This window comes from Equus caballus, chromosome 14 (assembly GCF_041296265.1).
Source record: "Equus caballus isolate H_3958 breed thoroughbred chromosome 14, TB-T2T, whole genome shotgun sequence".
NCBI lineage: Eukaryota > Metazoa > Chordata > Mammalia > Perissodactyla > Equidae > Equus > Equus caballus.
In genome coordinates this window covers 100,236,746-100,256,923 of record NC_091697.1, presented here as the reverse complement: position 1 = coordinate 100,256,923, position 20,178 = coordinate 100,236,746, and the positions used below count along the sequence as shown (strand labels likewise).

General features: G+C 35.3%; 1 protein-coding gene and 1 non-coding gene across 19 annotated transcripts in view; both read right to left on the bottom strand.

Annotated features, from left to right (window-relative positions):
• Window positions 1–20,178, bottom strand: part of SSBP2 (single stranded DNA binding protein 2) — a 293,363-nt gene that overhangs the window by 110,442 nt on the left and 162,743 nt on the right. The gene's annotated exons all lie outside the window — the stretch shown is intronic.
• On the bottom strand, window positions 15,566–15,755 carry LOC111767996 (U2 spliceosomal RNA). Its single transcript, XR_002799957.1, has one exon. It is a non-coding gene; the product is annotated as a U2 spliceosomal RNA (small nuclear RNA).

The following is a 20,178-nucleotide window of genomic DNA, read 5'->3' as shown; positions in this document are numbered from 1 at the left end:
CCATGGATTACATAGGCCTTCTTCACTCTTTTTCATTCTTTTTTCTCCTCAGACCAGGTTATTTCAAAGTTCCTTCCCTCTATCTCATTAATTCTTTCTTCTATTTGGTCTACTCTGATACTGATGGTCTGTATTGCGATGTTCATTCCATTCATTGAATTCTTCAGATCCAGAATTTCTGGTTTGGTTCTTTATTATGATTTCTATCTCTTTCCTAAATTTGTCATTTTGATTGCATACTGTTTTCCTGATTTTGTTGAACTGTGTTTTCTTATAGCTCACTGAGTTTCCTTAAAATTCTTTATCAGGTAAATTGTAGATCTCCATGTCGCTGGGTTTGGTTACTGGAAGATTATTGTGATCTTTTGGTGATATCATGTTTCCTTGATTTTTCACATTTCTTGGAGTTCTGCATTGCTGTTTCCACATTCCAAGTAGCAGTCACCTCCTCCAGTTTTTATTAACTGCCTTCAGGGTTACAATACCTCATGCCAGTCCTGCTATAGATTCTGAGGTGTTCCCTGACCTTGTATAGATACAACTGCTCCACACTTCTTGCTCCCTTTTGTGGCAGAATTCTTAAGCTTGTGTGTCTTCTCTCCATCCTATAATGCACCAGGCCAGCTGCTGAGAGCCTCTTTTGTTTTCTTGACGGTGGCGCCACAGCTCAAGTTTGCGGTTTCTCCCTTGCCCATAGACCCTGGCCTGTTTTCTGCACTTGCTCCATGCCTATCAGAGCCATGGGAGCTGCACAGGGAGCCAGCTTCAGAGCCAAGGAAGAGTGGTTTTGGCGTGTAGTGCACTGAGGGTGCCCGTGGGTCAGCTTGGGGGATCGGTGCGTGAAGACCTCCCCTTTGCCTGTGTGCAGGCTTCCTGATGGAGACCAGAACACAGTCAGCAGGAACCTCATCCTTTCAAGGCCCTCCAGGAATCTTATAAGCTGCTCTCCCAATCTGCTCCCTCCCACTAGTCAAGGAGCTCCCTCTTGAATGCTCTTGGGGCTGTGATGCTGTGAGAGAGTACGGAGTCTCTTCAAGAGTGAGTCACACAGCTGGGAAAATCAAGCATCAAGCATTCACTCACCGACTCCTTTCCCCCCGACAGAAGAAATCACAGACTGTCTAGTTTAATCCTAAACTGTGCTGCCCAGGGGGAGGGACAATGCCAGCAAAGACAAGCTGTTCCTCTTACCACTTCAATGCATCCAAATTCATATATATATATGAGAATTCGTTTTGTTTTGCTTTGTTTTTTCCCTCCATGGAGTGCTGGAACTTCTCTGGAAAATTGGACTTTCACCAAGCTTCTCTCATCTGAAAGTGACTACCTGAGTCACTGTTCTGTAGGCATTCCCGCACCACAGCTGAGAGGGCTCAAAACTGCTTCATAGTCTCCTAGAGGTTCCACACCTCGTACCTAAGACTGTCTGACTATGACCTGATGCACCACCCATGGTTGAGGCTCCTCCCGGGTACCCTGGCCTATCGTGCAACGACTCCCACAACCACAAGGTCCCACAACTCTCACAAAGGCACTTCTGTTTGTGGGTGGATGCTGAATTTTTGTTGTTGAAGGAGGGGAATAGTTGTTGTCTTATGCAGCCATGATGCTTATTACAAATATCACTCCTCCTGGGGATCCTATGTTTTATCTGACAATCCTACCCACTCTAGGCTGACATAGCAAGAAATAAACTTTTATTATATTAAGGCACTGAGATTTGGGATTGTTTTTACAATCAGTTATGTACTTTGACTAATACAAAACATAAAATCATTTTAAGAAATAATAATAAAAATAATTAGTAGTAATACTACTAATAATCATCATAGAAATAATGAGGTTTGTGAATGAAGTCCAAAAATGTCACCATGTACTTTATTGTGGTTAAAGTGATAAAGAACCAAGTACCTCTGACTCTCAGGCACAGTATATGAAATAACTGAGATTCAGTGATTTCATTTATGATACTTGTTGAGTATGTACTCTATTGAGTATGTACTTGGTGTGACGTACTCTGCAATACTAACGAACAAGACATGTTTTGTGCTTTCAAGGGCACAGCAGGGCAGCTTATACGAACATTAAAATAAGCATTGTATAATGCAAAGCAGTATATGCCAAATTAGGAGGGGAAACAGTGTTAATGCAAAATCTTTAATTCCGATACCATAAAAATGTTACAGAAGTGGCCAGAAGAGAAAAACTGACTTGTAAGAAGGCAGAGAGAATATTTTATTTTTGATTTCTTCGTCATGAACCTATGCGCCCAGAATCTGATGTCCACTCCATTCTTGGTGACCTAGACAAATGAAATCCCCTTCCCTTCCTCTTGCCTCTAACAGTTTTAAAGGGAATGTTTAGGTATAAGCCTAGTTGATCTTATTAAAATCAAGAACAATGGCTACCATTTATTGAGTGCCTACTGGGTGCTAGGCATTGTACTGAGTGTTGTATACGACCTCATAGAATCATTACAGTAGCCGTGAATAGCATTATATTTTCTACTTTATGAATAAGAAAGCTATGGCACAAATATGCTATCCAGCTTATCCAGGTCATATGTAACTATGTAGTAAAATTACAGTTTTCAATTCAGTTCTGATTTCAAAGCTTATGTTCCTCATTCCTAAGCTACCCTGCATAATGTTCTCTTTCAGATGATTATTCTATACCTCAACCCAATCAAGTGTATAATCCATGATATGCAATTTCAGTTATATCACTGTATAGAAGTTAATTTTTAGGTAAAATTTGAAAATGTCTTTCTCTCTACGTAGGAGAACTAATTAGAAAAAGTATGCTTCTCCCACAATATGTATAAATACTTTTTCAGTGTCTTGAACCTTACCTTTCAAGAGCTTTAGTCCTTTTGAGGCTTAAGCTACATTTATAATAGGTCTTTGAGGTCTAAGGGATAAAATTCTTTATTAGCAGAACATATATGTCCAAAGATAAAACTGCTAGTCTCTGTTAAAAAGGCCTTAATTTTCTTAGAACAAGTGTCATTTCTATTTCTCCTCTCCACTGACTTTAGTAAAATATTATGAATTCACGGTAACTGTTGGTCACGCTACTAGAAGAGAAAAATCAGATTTACGGATCAACTATCTTTATAAAAAATGACTTTTCAAAAGAAAGTGCCAATCTTATAAACATAAAATTTAAAATGTTAAAATACATTCTGTAGAGTCTGAATATATACATTTTCTCAAGAATCACTCACAAAGAATTCTCTTGGAATTTTTTGGAATAATGATTGTTAGGAATTTTCACCTAGAGCAATCATCACTCATAGTTTGGGCCTTTAGAGTAAAAGGGCAAATCCTGACCAAAAACGAAATGGAGTCTATCAAGAAATATATGTTCAGACAACACTAAATCAGGCCTAGATTTCTTAAGAAAATATTTTAACTATGGATCTAATGTATATCACTTCTGCCTAAACAACATTTCAAGACATTTGTATGAATTAAAGGGAAATGAGTAAAAAATGGTGCTTCCTGTTTCTTCCTCCATTGGATTTACTAATGCGGGTCATGAATATTAGAAAAGTAGTCTTATCTTTTACAAACTAAAAGTTTGTACAAACTTAATTAGGATATTAATTCATTTTTATCTAAGAAAGAGCAGTGTAAATGCTTAATGAGCAAGGTATGTCACATGTTTTAAATTAGCAAAGTAAACTTGTAACTGATGAGCTACCATCCCGCTCCAAGGCTTAAAAATTCTGAATTTCCAAATTTTTCAAAATCATCTTTCTCCCTTTTCATCTATAATGTTGAAGCCCTGGTTCAGTCATTACCATACCTTAACTGTACCATTGAAATAAAATAGCATTTGATCTACCTTTCTGCCTTTATCTTTCTCATCATTCAATCCCTCATTTTGCTCTGACAATGTCAAATGGCACTATCAAATACCTCTGCTCTAATCATGTCACTGACACATTCAAATATCTACCATGAATCCCATCTACCTAAATTAATTCTACATTTCTTAGCCTTATAATAAGGCCCTCTGTGCTCTGAATCTGAAGTGGGTTTCCAGGCTTTATTTCTACTACCTTCCTACATGTATCCTGCATCCTGTTATAGTTTTGTATATGCATCTGCTCCACCACGCTAAAACTATAAGCCCCTTGGAAAGAAGAAGAGTGCCTACACCTCAATACCCTCCATATACAATGGTTTGATAGTATCTATTGAAAAAATAAATGAATGATCTGTCCAAAAATTATTTCTATAAAGAGTTATTATTATGACAGTGATTTTACTGAACATTTATTGATTGACTGCCTGTTAATAACACATTATGATTTTTTAAAGCACCATAAGAAATTATAATCTTAAGGTCAATGGGTTTTGGTGCATCCATTCTCTCCTTTTGTGCCATCTTTTCCTAGATAGCAATCTTCTCTCAAAAGGATACCACATCGCCTTTACTTTTTTGTTACACTTCCCCATACTCTCCCCCCAACTCCCATCTTAAAGATACATGTCCAGATTCACAGTTCAAAGAAATAAAAGAGTATCTCTGATACATTTACTCCTGCTTGCTGCTGGACTGATTAAACTTCAGCGTAAATGAATTTTACTCTACGTTGTTGTACTTAAACGTTAATTAGTACTTAGCTATATTTTATACTCCAAGTCCATTTTCTGAAACTTGGAAAGCATAACTATGCTTCTGATACTATTTTTATCTCTGACACCAACATTAAATTTTTTTGTTCAACTTTTCATGTGTTGGGTTTTGACTCTTTACTTCAAGACCATGATAACGTCCTATAGTCTCTATTATCCAACGAAACCTCATTCACCACCTTAGACTTAATAGCTAGGTGTTCAATAAATAATGTTACAAACACATCGTATTAAACTACTCCAAATTCTTTTACCAAAGTAATTTCATTAATGAGAAAATGAAAAGCAACAGTTTAAATATTTTAAAAACAGAGGGATGAAAAAATCACACTGATCCACTATTTAATCTTTATTTTGAATTTGCACAAATGGTCTAAAACTTCAAAATAGCCCTCAGTTGATTTTAACTGAGTTGAATGGGACAATTTCATTCTCTACAAAAATCTAACATGATTGATAAATCTCTACTTGATTAACCACATAAATATAATTTTAGGACTTGGCATCTTGTTTATATTCCATAGAATCATGGATAAGAACTTATACTTATCAAGCTAGTTCTGAGCTCCCAAAACACAGGCATCATATTTTACTATAAGTAGAGGAATCATAGAAAAAAGAAAGCTCAGACTTCAGAAATTAGAAAAACATGACCTTATTTTTCCTTAAGTATATGTATCTGCTTCATAACAATAAATCTGATGATTTTTATATTCAGAGGATATTTAACACATGCACAAGCACAGGTTTCCTACTTAATGGCAGTTCAAGTGAAGCACCTTAGGTAACCATTTTTGGAGTTTTATTATATTCATAATTTAAAAACTTTTAGAAATACAAATGTTGGTTTTATGCAGAGTTAACATAACATTTTGGAAGTCTAGAATCAATCTTTCTCAATGTGAAACCTTGAATAACAAATGACTCTCCAAGGGAAATTTTCTACTTATTCTCTACTACTTATTAAAAGTATTTTTCTTACATAAAGGAATGGAACTGAATTTCCTCCAGTAAAGTTCTCAATTTAAATTTTGCTTAAAATTTTTTGATGGTCACCTGTCAAGTAAAGGATTTAGTAATTATATTTCAGTACTGAACATGGTATAGAATTAAGTTTTCTGGAATTAAAAAATGTATAATTTATCAATTGTAGTCAGAAACAACTGAATTTATGCTTATTTTTATGTCATATGTAATTTTTTTTTTTAATACCTACATGACTTTTTTTTTTCTGGGAAGGATTTGTCCTGAGCTAACGTCTGTTGCCAATCTTGCGCTCTCTCTCTCTTTTTTTTCCTCCCCAATGCCCCAGTACCTAGTTGTATATTCTAGTTGTAGGTCCTTCTAGTTCCTCTATGTGAGCCACCACCACAGCATGGCTGCTGACAGACGAGGTGTGTGGTTCTGTGCCCAGGAACTGAACCCAGGCTGCTGAAGTGGAGTGCGCAGAACTTTAACCACTAGGCCAGCACGGCTGGCTCAAGACTATTTTTTTAAGATGCTGATATCTATTAAATATTTTTAAAGTTATTATACTTTTTATGCTAGTTATACATTTCAGGGAATTTCTAAGATCAAGATGCAGCCTATTTTAAGAAAACAATTGAGCATTAAAAGGTATAAGTGAGCAAAACTCATGTTTTACTAACCACCTTCGATACATATTTGTGATCTCTCTCATATTCCTTTCCCAGGTATACTCATTTGGGTTTAGGAAAAAATTGGAAACAGATTTATTTCGCTTTGTAGCATGAAGCCAACAACACACGAAGCGAGTTCTTGAATGTGTGAATACCTGTGTTAATTCCTGTATTGAGAGATACATAAGCAAACAAGAGTCTACGAGGTATGTTCAGCATTAGCTGTTACATTCAAATGACTTGGTTTCACATAGTATATATATTTAGAATAAATACCCATATTTAAGAAGAATAAACCACTTATCAAATTATAATCAGAAACTACATGAAGAAACCAGAGATTTACGTAGTCAAAACAAACTAAAACAAGATTTACAGAAAATAATGTGAGGGTACACATGTGGGGGAGGAGGGAGTAGAACAAAATACAGTTTGAGATAGTCTAATGTTTTAGTTAACTTATGACTCGAATGGTGATAGACTTTTCGTAATTATAAAGAGCATGAAAATGCCGAGTAGGTATGGAATTTATAAATTTTTCTTCATCCATTTTCCACAGCAATGTGTAAAACACAGCATGTAATATTATCTCTTCACTCGCAAAGGCAACATTAAAAATAGGTCAGAGCTTCTGAGGGAGGCTACAAACTGCCAGGAGGAGGACTGCGAGCCCAGTAGGAATCCAAGAAACGATGGCGATAATGAGACTGCATCACTGCTGAGCATCAGCCGCGAAGGCCTGGATCCTCACTCCAGCCCTATCACCCATTTTCTATGTGGCTTTGGGAGAGTCACTTAAACCCTCAGTGATTTGATTAACAACACGGAGTTTACTTTCCACATAAATGTATCATAAGGTCGAACAGAGCCATGATGAAATGTGCACATGTACATATTCCGGAACTCGTGACCCTAGTCTGTAACTACCTTTTATGTTTTATTTTCTCTAAGACAACTTGCAGATTTACAGAAATCACAAAGGCTGAGAGATTAATTATAAAAATATGAGAATCTTTCAGGAAAAGGATTTATTTCAGAAGGATTTGAAAAGGGGGAAACAATCCTCCAAAATGTTGGTTTACTTTTTCTTCACTTCATGTGGAGCAAAACTTGAAAGCAAAGTTGTGAAAATGGACGAGACACTTGATCTTTGACAAATGAAGAGTGGAATGCAACCTAATACTTGCAGCATTATAATAATTTGGAAAGAAGACTCAAATAGTTACCTTTCAAAACCCTAAGGATGATTTAGAAAGTGTCATTTTAATATCTCAGAGTAGTGTCTGTGAGCCTTTTGAAATCCATCTCCTTCCAGGAACTTTTCCCTCTCAAAATCCCCATCAGCTAAGATTTTGTCAAATTTTACCTTCCATAGCTTTTAATATAAAAGTCGTTAGATCAAATATGTATGATCAAATGCTGAAACTCTTTCCCCAACAGGAGTTGACACACCCCGCCCTGCACCTCTCCACTCACTACTCTCCAGCTATCTCCCAGATCTCAGATTTGGGCAGAATTTACTCACAATGTTAATATATATTACTGAAGTAAACTTAGAAAGCTATATGAGATGGCTAGCTATTTTCCAGTAGTCATATGAAAATTCAGAAAAAAGTATAACCAGAACAACTCTCCTTTAAAATGTTTCTATTACTTAGAAATTCAGTAACAGCAACATCATCACCAAAAATATACATATTGCTTCATTTATTTATATTTGAATAGAATGATATCATCAGAGCAGCAGACAGTAGAAATGAGACAAAGACAGGATCTTGCTGTTTTAGCAGAACATTTTACAATTTTTTACATTTTTATACAAGTATAGTTAATGTTCCTGTTTGCCTTTTTTGTTTTTTCTTCTTTTCTTTCTAGCCCTTCCTCCCTTCACCCTTCCCTCCCTCCTATCCTCTTTCCTTACTCCCTCCTTCTGTCCAACATTGGTTTTTGGCTGAGACCACAACTGCAACAAGAAATAAAAGCTGCATTACTCAGGAAGGAAGCTAATAAGTCTTCCCCTCCCCAAATGTCATTAGAGACTTCCTGAATAAATGAGAAACACATTAATTAAAAAAAAAAAAAAGAGGGTGCTTGCATAAGCAACAAAAACAGATTCCAGTCTACATTATGATTAAACTCAACTTGAAAAATAAATGTCAGATACAGATAAGATCTATTAGGATATCTTGTACATCTCCGGCTGATGAAGTTTGCTCCCAACAATGTGTGGATTTTTTCAGTGCACTGTTAAATAACAAGCAGCAAGATTTCTACCACTTCCCTTTAAGAGAATTCCGTAATATAATGGATTTCATTAACAGGAAATTTCTTTTAAATATACTTATTACTGAAATTTTTCATTCAAAATCATTCCATTATTCACTGTCACACTAGTCAGTGGAACAGATGGATATAATTATACACATACACCATATATATACATGTGTATACACATACACATTATACACATGTATATATGTGTGTTTAATTATAAATGTATAATTGAATTATTTAATTTTATATAATTATTTACATTTTTAGTTGATACACAGGCTCAAATTTTACATTTTACATAAAAACGCTACATATACCCACATATATTCTTGTTCTGAGGCTCATTCTCTATTGATTTGCATTCTTTTTTTTAACAAAGTTATATAAGAATTTCTCTTACAAGTTATATTTTAATTATAGTTAATAAATCATCAACTTATTTATAGACTCATATTTAAAGGACCCAGAGAACAAGTGTCTTTTGGCTTGTTTTTGCTTTGGGTTTCTGTCTGTCTGTTTTGCATGACAATTTATGGGCAAGTCAGTAGTTTGTGTCCTAAGTTTCAATCTTGAGATTGCTCTCAACAACTGATCTGGTCACTACAGAGATAATAAATGTCACTCATAATAATAATTTAAACAAAAAGTATGTTGACTTAAAATACGAGATTTGATAAAAACTGGTTTCTCTTCTGTTTGAATGATTCCTAACAGTAAAGCCACTGAAATCAGCTTAATACTTGTCAAGATCCACTGAACTTCACAGTAAGCACCTGTGTAGTGCCACAGCGCAGATATTAGAATAGAGCATCACAGTAAAACTACTTCAAGTCGCATCTGGTTAATAACAGTACCTCACTGAAAAGATTACTGTCTGTAATTTGACTTATTTTTGCCCAAATAAAAGCTGTTCACCTTTTTTCAAAGACATAATTGTGACTTCTTATAAAGCAAAGCCCTCAACTTCATACATATTAAAGTATAGGTTTTATTTATTGCTAAATAACTGATTTTAATTTTTCAAATTAAAAATAAATTAGTAATATAAAGCACTGTCTACAAATCACAAAAATTAAGAACATCTCCATAAACTAAACTTTAAAGATCTATATCTTTGGAAATAGGAAAAAAAGCCTAAATATAATTTATAACTTATGTAAGTCTCTTTTCTCTCTTTTTTGTTTTTTGTGGGAAACTATGTTTTCAGGCAGCGCTCATGTCAGACGCGGGTTAAATATAAGGAATTAACATAAAAGTGTTTTTAGTGGCATGATCAAAAAATTTCTCCAACTTTTTTGGTAACCAACAATAAGCATTTTTTAAATGCACCTTCCAGGACATCTCATCTTTGCTTGTCCCTGCCCAAGTCCCTATTCGTCACATTCTAATTTGCTTTAGCTTCTATATTCTCGTCCTAGTCTACTACTAGTTGGTTTTATTAATAACACAGTAAGGCATGTTCACTGCAGAAAAATCAGAAAACACATAAGAACGAATAATAAAATAAAAATCAAGTGTAATCTCACCATTCAGAAACAACTAATATTAATATTTTAATATGTTTTTAAAATAAAAATGAGGTTAAGATATAATCTATATTGGTTTGTAAAGTGATATTTTAATTTAGCAATATATCCTAAATATCTTTTACTTTTCTAACTCCCTTCACATTTTTAGTATCTTCTTTTTCTCAAAAACTTTTTCCAAGTCTTTACTGCTTTATTATTCTAGACAAGAGGTCAGCAAGTTTTTTCTCAAAAGGGCCAAATAGTAAATATTTTAGGCTTCGCAAGCCATAGTCTCTGCTGTAACTATTTAACTCTGACATTGTAGTGCAAAAACTGCCACAGACATACATCAAGGATGGAAGTGGCTATGTTCCAATACAGTTCCAAACGAAACTTCACTTACGAAAACAGGCAGTAGGCTGTAGTTTGCTGACCCCACGTTCTAGACAATTGTTTATAAAGAAATACTGCGTATCATGATTACTATTCACCTCTAGCTGAATATTTTGCACATTATCTTTATACTTGACCTTTTCTATCAATACAGAATTACCCCAGTACGGAATACCAAGTAGTATGTTCGTTTTGTGGTAATTGCAAATGTGATTCTTCAAAAGTGGTAGAAAGTCCTCCATGCGAGTACCAGAAAGACTTCCCCAGCTCAGTGTTAGAAACCTGTATTTCAATAGCAAAGTAGAAGGATGCTCTTCCCTCTCCCCGTTAGCCAACAGAAGTCCAAGTTAAATGGGCAGTAACTTGCTGACACAGAGAATTCTCATCTCTGTTTCAAATCTATGAGAGAGAGAGAAATTGAGATTGAAGGAGTTGGAACAGCAGGAAACCTACAAGTTTATATGCATCCACATCCATGCTTTCCTTCTTCCCCACTGTGACAATAAAAGAGGTCTTACCCCTCCTGGGGGCCCTCCATTTATATTTGCTATGGATCCCATTCACTACTGCCTTTTCATCTTGTTCAGACGCTCTCTGTGTCCCCCCCCAACTCCCACGTCTCTTCAACCCTTCTCTTCACTTACCTGCTCTCATCAGTATTTAAACTTATTTAAGTTCTGCAAATCTTAAGAAAGCCCTTCCTAAATTTCAAACAGCATTCTCCTATTGTCCCTACTCTTCCTTTTCACACCCAAGTTTCATGAAAGAATTGTTTGCACCTCCCCTTTCTCATACATTCCTTGTTCTACTCCAATCAGATTTTTGCCCCCATTGATCCACTAAAACTGACTAAAGTTATCAGTGAAAGCCTTATTGTTAAATCCATTTGTCACTTTTCTCTTTTATGTTGCTGGTCAAGAGCACAAATTATAAAGTCAAATTGCATGAGTACAAATCTGGATTCTGTCACTTACTAGCTATGCACGTTCTTGGACAAGTCACTTGAGTTCTCTGTACCTAACTTTTCTCATCTGCAAAATTGAGATCTAACAATATCTGGCCCAAAGGATTGTTGAGAAAATTAAATGAATACATGCAAAACTGTTTACAACAGTGCTTGGTCCATAGTAACCTCTATATAATTGCTAGTTAAGACATCTCTCAGCAGCATTTGACAATATTACCCTCTTTCTCCTTTCCAAAAGCATCTCTTTCCATAACACTTTCTCTAGGTTTTTCCCTTACCCCTTTGATTCACCCTTCCTAATCTCACTTTCATGTCCCTCTTCCTTTATAAACTGGTTTCTCTCCCAAGCCCACTTTCTACTCGTATTACATCCTCTCCCAAGGCAATTTTTTCCATTCCCATGGCTTCAATTATCATCTGGTATCTTCCCATCTATTACTTCACTTCAAAACTTGTCTCCTTACGACACAGGGATGGTTCAACATCCGAAAATCAATCAATATGATACACCACATTAACAAAATGAGGAATAAAAACCACATGATCATCTCAATAGATGCAGAGAAAGCATTTGACAAGATGCAACATCCATTTATGATAAAAAACTCTTAACAAAATGGGGATAGAAGGAAATTACCTCAACATAATAATGGCCATACATGACAAACCCACAGCTAACATCAACTCAATGGGGAAAAACTAAATGCCATCCCTCTGAGAACAGGAACAAGACAAGGATGCCCACTATCGCCACTCTTATTCAACATAGTACTGGAAGTTTTGGCCAGAGCAATTAGGCAAGACAAAGGAACAAAAGGAATCCAAATAGGGAGTGAAGAAGTGAAACTCTCACTGTTTGCAGACAACATGATCTTATATACAAAAAACCCTAAAGAATCCATCGGAAAACTAATAGAAATAATTAACAACTACAGTAAAGTTGTAGGGTACAAAATCAACTTACAAAACTCGGTTGCATTTCTGTACTCTAATAACAAACTTACAGAAAGAGAACTCAAGAATACAATTCCATTTACAATCGCAACAAAAAGAATAAAGTACTTAGGAATAAATTTAACTAAGGAGGGAAGAACTTATACAATGAAAACTATAAGACAATACTGAAAGAAAGAGACAACAACATAAAGAGATGGAAAGAGATTCCATGCACATGGATTGGAAGAATAAACATAGTCAAAATGTCCATACTACTCAAAGCAATCTGCAGATTCAATGCAATCCCAATCAGAAGCCCAATGACATTCTTCACAGAAATAGAACAAAGAATCCAAAAATTCATATGGGGCAAAGACCCTGAATTGCTATGGCAATCCTGAGAAAAAAGAACAAAGCTGGAGGCATCACAATCCCTGACTTCAAAATGTACTACAAAGTCATAGTGATCAAAACAGCATGGTACTGGTACAACAACAGACACACAGATCAATGGAACAGAACTGAAAGCCCAGAAATAAAACCACCCATATATGGACAGCTAATCTTCAACAAAGGTGCCAGAACATACAATGGAGAAAAGATAGTCTCTTCAATAAAAGGTGCTGGGAAAACTGGACAGCCACAAGCAAAAGAATCAAAGTAGACCATTATCTCATGCCACACACAAAAATAAACTAAAAATGGATCAAAGACTTGAAGATAAGTCCTGAAACCATAAAACTCCTGGAAGATAATATAGGTAGTGCATTCTTTGATATACAACTTAAAAGGATCTTTTTGAATACCACATCTTCTCAGACAAGGGAAACAAAAGAAAAAATAAACAAGTGGGAGTTCATCAGACTAGAGAGCTTCTGCAAGGCAAAAGAAATCAGGATCAAAACAAAAAGACAATCCACCACTCAGGAGAAAATATTTGCAAATCATATATCCGGTAAGGGGTTAATCTCCATAATATATAAGGAACTTACACAACTGAACAACAAAAAAACAAACAACCTGATCAAAAAATGAGCAGAGGATGTGAACAGACATTCTTCCAAAGAAGATATACAGATGGCCAATAAACAAATGAAAAGATGTTCAACATCACTAACCATCAGGGAAATGCAAATCAAAACTACACTAAGGTACCACCTTATGCCTGTCAAAATGGCTGAAATCACTAAAAGTAAAAATAACAGGTGTTGTTATTGGTGTGGAGAAAGGGGAACCCTCATACACTGCTGGTGGGAATGCAAACTGGTGTAGCCACTATGGAAAACAGTATGGAGATTCCTCAAAAAACTAAAAATAGAAATACCATACGACCCAGCTATCCCACTACTGGGTATCTACCCAAACAACTTGAAATCAACAATCCAAAGTAAAATATGTATCCCTATGTTCATTTCAGCACTATTCACAATAGCCAAGACATGGAAACAATCCAAGTGCCCAATGACTGATGATTAGATAAAGAAGATGTGGTATATACATATATATAATGGAATACTACTCAGCCATAAAAAGGACAAAATCATCCCATTTCCAACAACATGGATGGACCTGGAGGGAATTATGCTAAGTGAAATAAGCCAGACTGAGAAAGACAAACACCAGATGATTTCACGCATATGTGGGATACGAACAAACACGTGGACAAAGAAAATACAGTTCAGTGGTTACCAGGGGAAGGGGGGTGAGAAGTGGGCAGAGGGGGTGAAAGGGAGCACTTATGTGGTGACAGACAAGTAACGTACAACTGAAATTTCACAATGATGTAAACTATTATGAACTCAAACTTAAAAAAATAAAAACAAACAAACAAACAAACAAACTTGTCTCCTTACGCAGATATTTGTATAAACTGCCTCTAGCACATCATCGCTTGGCTATCGAAAAGCACTTCGAGCTCCACATATCTACAATTCATCTCATCTTCCCACCTCCTACCCCCAACCTTATTCCTTCTCCCATGTTACCTATCTCACAGACCAGTTCTACTACCTATCCAGTTTCCCAAGCCTGAAACACATGAGTCGTGCTGCATTCCTCATTATACCCCATCCCCCACATGCAGTAAAGGTTCTGTCAATTCCATCTTTGAACAGTTATCAAATCTGTTCACATCTCTCCATCTCTACCATTACCGCCTTAGTGTAGGCAACTATCATCTTGCATCTATATTATTTCTATTTCCAAAGACTTCTATCTAAAGTCTCTGTCTTGAGTCTTAAGGAAGTCCTCAACAGATGTTCCACAATGCAATCAAAATACACTCTCTAACTGCAAATCTGAAAAATGTAAAAAATGTTTAATGGTTATGAATTGCCCTTATGAAACTCTGGGCACCCCTTATTGTAGATTAAAAAACCTTCATAGCCTGGCCCCTATTTACCTGTTGAGCTTCGTATCACATCACTGCCCTTTTCCACCTTAGGTTTTCTATATAGATGATCATGTTGCCTGCAAATAAAGACAATTTTACCTCTTCTTTTCTGTTTGCCTTTTTTCCCTTTTTCTTGCCTGAGTGCAGTGGCTAGAACCTCCAGTATGATGTTGAATGGAAGTAGTAAAAATTGACACACTTGCTTTATTGTTGACTGCCAGGGTAAAACATTCAGTATTTTACCACGAAAATAGTATGTCAGTGCTGGATTTTATCCTATTGAGGAAGTTCTCTTTAATTCTCAGTTTGCTGTGAATTACAAACAATGAATGTTGGATTTTGTCAAACGCTTTTTCGGTGTTTACTGAGATGACACATTGCATTGACTGATATTCAAATGTTAAACCAACCTACATTCCTGGGATAAACTCCACTTCCTCTTAGTGTACAACATCCTCTTTATAACTGTTGGATTATGTTTGTTTAATTTTTGTTAAGAATTTTTGCATCTACATTTATGTGGGATACTGGTTCTTGGTTTTCTTTACTAGGATGTCTTTGTCTCATTTTGGCGGCAAGATAACGCTGACCTTGTAGAATGAGTTGGGAAGTATTCTCTCTTCTTTAACTTTCTGGAAAAGTTTATGTAGAATTGGTATTATTTCTTCCTGATAAAGCCATTTGGGTCTGAATTTTGATTTGTGGGCAAGTTTTTACATAAAAATTCAATTCCTTTAACAAATAAAGAGCTATTCAGATTATTGATTTCTTTTTCTTTTTTTTTTTTAGTAAAGGTCTTTTATTCAAACCTCAGTTATCCCCCTGAAGGAGAACTGCAATAGCAGGTGGATGCGTGGAGTAGACAAAGCAAGCTCCTATGCCATCTCCCTGCTTCAAAAATTCATTTAATACATCGTCCTTGGACAGAGGACATATCAGATATTAAACTGGTAAGAAGAGATACTACACTTGATCTTAGCCAAAAGGCCAAGAAGCAATCAATTTCTTTTTGAGTGGGCTTTGACAACTTGTATCTTTCAAGGAATTTGTCCATTTCATCTAAGTTGTAGAATTTATTGGCATGAAGTTTTTATTATCTTCTAATATATACAGAATCTGTAATAATGCCGTCACTCTCATCCCTGATATTGGTTATTGTCTTTTTTTTCTGATCAATCTAGCTACGATTTATCAATTTCATTGATCTCAAAAAATCAACTTTTGGTTTCATTTATTTTCTCTACAGTTTTTGTTTTTTATTTCATTAATTTCTACTCTGATCTTTATTACATCCTTTTTCCTTCTTACTTTCGTTTTATTTGCTATTTTCTTCTACTTGCTTGAAGATGAAGCTAAGTCATTGATTTGAGACCCTTCTTCCTAATACAGGTGTTTATTGCTGTAAATTTTCCTTTAAGTATCGCTGTAGTGGGAACCCACAAGTTTTTATATTTTATTTCTCATTTTCACACAGTTCAAAATATTTCCAAATATTTGGGGATTTTCCAAATATCCTCCTGTTATTAGTTTCTAAATTAATTCCATCTGGTCAGAGAAGATAGTTTGTATGACTAGAATCCTTTTAAATTTATTGAAACTGGTTTTATGGCCAAGAATACTGCTTATCTTGGTGAATATTTAACATGCACTTGAAAAGAGTGCTATATTCTGCTGTTATGGGTAGAGTGTTGTATACATGTCCATTAGGACAAATTAGTTAAGTGTTGTTTCCACATTCCATATCCTTACTGATTTTCTATCTATTTTTTTCTATCAATTATTGATAGAGTGGTATCTTCAAATACAGTTGTGGATTTTTCTATTTCTTTTTACAGTTCTACCAGTTTCTACCTCCTGTATTTTGAAGCTCTCTTCATAGGTGCATTAATGTTTAAGATTACTATATCCTCTTGATGAACTGACCTCTTTACTATTAAAATTTTTTTAATTGAAATTGTTTATATTTAAGGTGTACAACACAATAATTTATTATACATATACACAGTGAAATGATTACTACAGTCAAGCTAATTAATACATCATCTCATCACATAGTTACAATATTTTTTTGTGATGAGAGCACCTGAAATCTACTCTTTTACCCAATTTCCAGTATTCAATACAGTATTAACTATAGTCATCATGCTGTACATTAGATCTCTAGAGTTATACGCCTTATGTAACTCCAACTTTGTACCTTTTGACCCAAATCTCCCCATATTCCATACCTCCTCACCCCTGGTAATCACTGTTCCACTCTTTGCTTATATGTATTCAACTTTTTTTACATTCTACATAAAAGTGAGATCATGCAGTTTTTTTCTTTCAGTGTCTGGCTTATTTCACTTAGCATAATGTCCTCCACGTTCATCCATGTGGTTGCAAATGGTGGTCCTCCTTTTTTAAGGATGAATAATGTTTCATTGTGTGTGTACATACATATACACACACACATGAAAATTTCTTTGACCTCTTAACTATTATGAAATGACCCGCTATATCCCTGGCTATATTTCTTTGCTCTGAAATCTTTTTCTGACATTAATATAGCCGCACCCACTTTGTTTTGATTAGTATTCTCCATTCTTTCTACTTTTCATCTATTTGTTTTTTGACATTTAATGTGGGTTTCTTGTAGGCAGCATACAGCTGGCACTTGCTTTTTCATCCACTGACAATCTCTGCTTTTAAAATGAGGTGTTTAGATCATTTATACTTAATGTGATTCTTGATACGTTTAGGCTTAAATCTATCATCTTGTTATTTGTGACATCTAGTCTTTGTTCCCTTTTTCCTCTTTTCTGCCCTCTTCTAGAGTAACTGAATTTTTTTTTTAAGATTTTATTTTTCCTTTTTCTCCCCAAAACCCCCAGTACATAGTTGTGTGTTTTTAGTTGTGGGTCCTTCTAGTTGTGGCATGTGGGATGCCACCTCAGCGTGTCCTGATGAGCGGGGCCATGTCTGCACCCAGGATTTGAACCTGGGAAACCCTGGGCCACTGAAGCAGAGTGCGCGAACTTAACCACTCAGCCACGGGGCTGGCTCCTAACTGAATGTTTTTTAATAATTTCTTGTCATTTCTTTTGATGGGTTATTAGCTCTCGGTTTTATTTTAGTGGTTGTTCTAGGGTTTACAGTATACATATTTATACTGTATACATATTTAACTTATCATAGTCTATCTTCAAGAAAACTCAACCACTTCATGAATAGCATATAGAACCTTATAACAGTATATTTCCATTTCTCTCCTTCCAGCCTTTATATTATTGTTGTCATACAGTGTACATCTGCATGTGTTATAAACCACACACTGCACTGTTATTTTTTAAAGTCATTTACCTTTTAATGAGATTGGAATAATAATGAAAACATCTTATACATTTTTTCACAGTTACAATTTCCAATTTTCTGTCTTCTTTGTATAGATCCGTATTTCCTTTCAGTGTCATTTTCTTCTGCCTCAAGGACTTCCTCAAGGATGTATTTTAGACAAGTTTGCTAGTGATGGATTCTTTCAGCTTTTGTATGTCTCAAAAGTCTCTATTTTGCCTTTGTTTTTGAAAGATGTTTTCACTGAGTATGGAATTCTAGATTGATTCCCATCCCCCGCCGACTCAGTACTTTAAAGATGTTGTTCCACTGTCTTCTCACTTGTTTTGTTTTTGACAAGAAATTTACTAGAATTCTTATCTTTCTTATTCTGTATAAACATGACTTTTCCACTGGCTGGTTTTAAAATTTTTGTCTTTGTCACTGGTTTTGAACAATCTGATTATCACGTGCACTTGTGTATTTTTTTCTTCATTTTTATTTTGTGCTTGGGGTTCTGTGAAAAACTTCAGTCTCTAAATTTACACTTTTCATCAAAAGGATCTCTGTAAATATTTTTTCTGTCTTTCCAGCTCTCTACTTTCCTTTGGTGACTCCAGTTCCAAGTATATCAGGCTGCTTGGTTGTCCCACAGCTCACTACTGCTCTACTTTTCTTCTTCTTCTTTTTTAGTTTTTTCCCTCTCTCTCTCTGTTTCATTTTTCATAAATTCTATTGCTAAGTCTTCAAGTTTACTAATCTTTGCTTCTGCAATGTCTAATATGCCATTAATTCCATCCAGTGTACTCTCCATCTTTAGAATTTTCATTTGCTTCTTTTTACACATTCCATATTTCTACCAAACACGTTCAATCTTTCCTCTTTTTGAAGATACAGAAAATTATAATAACTGTTTTAATGTCCTTGTCTGCTAAGTCTAATATCTATGTCAGTTCTGGATTGGTTTTGATTGCTTTTCCTCCTTATTATGAGTCAGATTTTCCTGTTTCTTTGCATTGCCTGGTAATATTTGACTGAATGCCAGACATTATGAATTTTACTTTGTTTGGCACTGGATATTTTTATATCCCTATAAATATAATCCTTTTGGTTCTCACTTTTAAGATACTGTAGGTGGGACAAGAGTAGCAGACAGTCTAGGAATAATTATTCCCCACTACAGCAGCAACGCCCTTCTGAGTAGGCTACCCAACGGCCTGTGAATCATGAAGTTTTGCATTCTGTCTGCCATGCACTTTCCCTAAACAAAGCACCTCTTATACTTCACTGAAATTGCTTATCTGGCTGTCTTCTCATTACGTAGTTCTTTCTCTATACTGTTGCTATATTAACTTCATACTTAAGCAACGCATATCTTGTATTCCTCACACCTGGCAGAGTCCCAGCACAGCAGATGGTAGTTTAATAAATAAGAAAATTCATATGCGTATGTTGACAAAAAAGTTTACTTTTTAAACCAAATTTGTGTCAGAAACTCATGGTTTAAGATTGCACTATCCTTTTTCTAACTCACATGACTTTCTGAACGTAGTGGTATACTTTTATTCCTTAGGAAATCATAACCACACGCACAATTGAATGTAAACGCTTGGCTCAATTTGTATTTTACTTCCTATCTCTTTCAAGATACCCTCTCCTTCCCTTCTTGTCTCTTTGACATAAGGCTCCACACAAAACTAAAAGTCAAAGCAAAAGATTTGTTCCACAAAGTAGTAGCACTACCTATATTTACTGTGGCTTGTCAGAACTGGGCATCTGGTCTCTTAAACAGTGTAATGATGCCTAGAATTACCAGGGTAACATCCAAGAAACTCAGCATGCTTAGGAAGATGTTCTAAAACCATATTTAGAACATTATAAGAAACAATGCAAACGAACTGTAAACTAGTAATGATTTCTGCCTTAAATTCTTAAATAACCAACTTGACTTCTAATCAAAATATCGCTTAACCACATTTCTAAAATAGATCCTTCATTTTGATTCCTATCACTATAGTAATAATGCAACCTTTTGTATATTCAAGTCTGTACATCAATGAAAGTCTTTATATAAAGCGACTATCCAAATATTAAGGTTTCCTCAAACAAA